The 3,239-nt window shown below is 35.1% G+C and overlaps 1 pseudogene; it reads left to right on the top strand.

Annotated features, from left to right (window-relative positions):
- The first annotated feature begins 582 nt into the window (after positions 1-582).
- Positions 583-1,858, top strand: LOC123252781 (annotated as a pseudogene).
- Positions 1,859-3,239: the final 1,381 nt, after the last annotated feature.

Below are 3,239 nucleotides of genomic sequence, written 5' to 3'. Positions count from 1 at the left end.
CAGACTGTTGATTTCAAAGGTTGGGAAGTCTTGATGGATTCAAAATTTACTTCTGACATACTGACTTTGTGATCCTGGACAAATCATTTAAGCTACTATTATTCAATACAATTCTTTCAATCAGTTAATCAACATTTATTAAGCATCTACTATGTGTCAGGCACTATGCTGTGTGATGGTGATATTAAAAAAGGGAAAACATATCTTATGCCCTCAAAGAGCTTGTGATTTAATAGAAAAAATAACAAGGAAACAAATATGCAGGACAAAGAAAACATCATATGCAGAATACATAGGAAATAATTGACAGAGAAGATAAAAAAGGTTGGAAAAGTCTTCTGTAATAGATATTATTTTCTATGGGACTTAAAGAAGCCAGAGAATTCAATAGTTAGAATTGAGGAGGGAGAGATTACTAGACATAGGAGAAAATAAAAGAAAATGCCTAGACTCTTTCCTCACTGTCTCTGATAAAATATCCCACCTATTTTCATGGACCCATTTGTTTGGTACTCTATGCCTGGGCAACACCCCTAGTGCTTATGCTCTTGGAATTATCAGTCTACAGACTGGACATCTTGGATGCTTCCTCCTCTGCCACCCCCACCATCCATTTTGCTGCCTTCCCTTCCCCCACTTCACTCCTACTTTTACTGGAGAATTTCTGGGTTTTCTACCTGGCTTTGGGTGGTCCTGAGTGACATATCAGGGCTAAGAAGGTTCAATCCTTAGCAGTGATACTGGTATCAAAAGCCAGGCAGAAATTATGATTTCCCCAAGAAAAAAACATGATGAACCAAATAGAAATTTTAAAAAATTAATAAAGAATAAAATATAAACAAAAGAAAAATAAGGAACTAATTTATACCCATTTTATGGTCATTGTAATCATGACTTTAAAATTAAGGAAAAAATATGGGTACATTTCTCTGCATAGAACATGCTCAGTTGATAACTTTACTTTTAGTGCTCATGAGAATATTGTTCAGATTAACAGGAAAAATATGCATGTTCCCGGTGCCAAGCAGTTAAAATTATAAACTCCACAGGAAATTGAAAAGTGGAGGGAGGAGAAAAGAAAAAGAATACTTTTCCATCTGGGACCAATAATGAAAAGAAGAAAATGTTGCACAAGAAAGAGCAGAAAGAAGAAGAATTGACAACCACACAGTTTGGAAAGAGGCAGAGGAAGTGGAAACAGCCACAAAATGAAGTGGTAGGGAGGGACAGGAAATAGCAGAAGTGGCATGGTTGCTGCAAAATGCCAGAGATTCATGAAAACGGAACCATTTGCACAGGCTCTAGACCAAGTGATTCCTTGGAAGGAGAAGAGATACATGTGGCTGACAGAAGTCTACCCAAGAAGGACATGGATCATTAGTGTGTACTGGCTGAAAGCCTGCAACCAAATGGGAATAGAAGACACTTCATGAATACACTTGATGACTACCAACATTGATATCATGTTAAGGTCAGAGACAGGGTCAGAGGGAACTCCTATCAAGATAGAAACAGTCTCCCCAGCAGGAAACAACTTCATCCCCTGTGTTGAACCTCAGAATCAAAGTCAGGATCTCAAGAAAGAGAAAAGAATTTCTTTTGTACCAAAGACCAAGAACTGAAGGAATAATTGGATGAGAAAAATTGTAGGTTCATGAAAGGATTCTAATGAACCACGGACAAGGTGTCTACTTCACCTGGAGATTCTTTTTTTGGCCTCAGATATAAGACATGACAGAAATGTGATTTTACAATGTGTTGATATATCATCTAAACCGACTTTTTTGGACTTAACTCCAAGGTAAAACCACTAAGAAAAACTGATAATGGTCTGATGCCTGAAGTTTCAAAATCATGAAAGTATGCTGGTGGTATCTTGGAGGCCATTCTAAAAAGAGGTCTAGACAAAAGGGACAATTTGTATTCTACATATAAAATATGATCTCATAATCAGAGCATTTCATTGGAGATGCCAATAGACTTGGGTTTATCTATGCTTGTACTCTCAGCATGGTGCATAAAGTTTGCTGACAGAATGTTTTTTCTACTTAAACTGCCAATACAGAGAGAAGTTCAGAGGTTCCTCACAGTTTAGATTATGAGAATTGAGTTTAAAATATATAATTCAATAATCAGGGACCAAGAGGCAGGAAATGGGGAAGAATAGAAAAATTGTAGCTTTTGTAAATTGTTGCACAAAAAGGGAACATAGTTATTTGGCTTTTGATGAAGGTGGTGAAGGAGTAGAAATTAGGTAATTAAATTAGGATAGTAAAAATGTCTTCTAATATAGGTGTTTTAGTTCCAAGCACATTTGTTCAAATTCAGTTGTGCTCAACTAGATGTTGCACTTTGGAAATAATGTAGACATGGTCTAAATTTAAAAACTGTAGATTCAACTGAAGTGTCCATTGTAGTTCAAGATTTGACCTTTTTTTTCTCTAGTGAAAAATTAGATAAAATCTTAATGGGGTTTAACTAATTTTATAGCAAAGACAATATTGGTGAAATTATTTACACTGAGGTCCTAGGATTAAATTGCTTCGTACTAATGTTAATAAATTTATTTTTATTTTTAAGGAATAAATCTTTTTCTGAAGAAATTGAGGTCTTTTGCCTTAAAAAATGAAAATGCCTAGAGGAGAGAAATGGAATGACTTTTTTGTCAGGGAGGCCAGTGTCAGTGGATCAAGGAATATTTGAGAGGAAATAAGTTGTAAGAAATTGGAAAAGTAGGAGGGGGCAAATTTTTATGGAGGCTTTGAATGTCAAATAGAACATTTTGTATTCAATTCTGGATGTGATAGGGAATCATTGGAGTTTTTGAGTAGGGGGTTGATATAGTCAGGCCTGTACATTAGGAACTCTTTTTTTGTGACCAATATGTTCCAAAACCATCTAAGTTGAAAATTGCATATAACAGTGAACTCCATTATTTAATAAATATATATTATGCAAATATAATATTTTGTAATTTTTCTTAGGCTTATCAGATCTAGCAGCATTACTACTCTTGTGTTTTGGGGGCATTTTTTATATCTACATAGTGTTAATGAAACAAAGAAAAGAATTGCTCTGTTGTCAACATGGCTTATTCAAGGGAAAAGTCCAAAGACTGATGGCAGAGCTTATGTTTAACACAACAACACTAAAACTTGTCTCAGAGAGAATCAGCATTATTATATGAATATAGTATATACTATTCAGTATGAACTGCTATGAAACTTTACTCTGCTTGG

The sequence above is a fragment of the Gracilinanus agilis genome, chromosome 1 (genome assembly GCF_016433145.1).
Source record: "Gracilinanus agilis isolate LMUSP501 chromosome 1, AgileGrace, whole genome shotgun sequence".
NCBI lineage: Eukaryota > Metazoa > Chordata > Mammalia > Didelphimorphia > Didelphidae > Gracilinanus > Gracilinanus agilis.
Note: the sequence above shows the minus strand (reverse complement) of the source record. Positions and strands in the feature narration are given on the sequence as shown.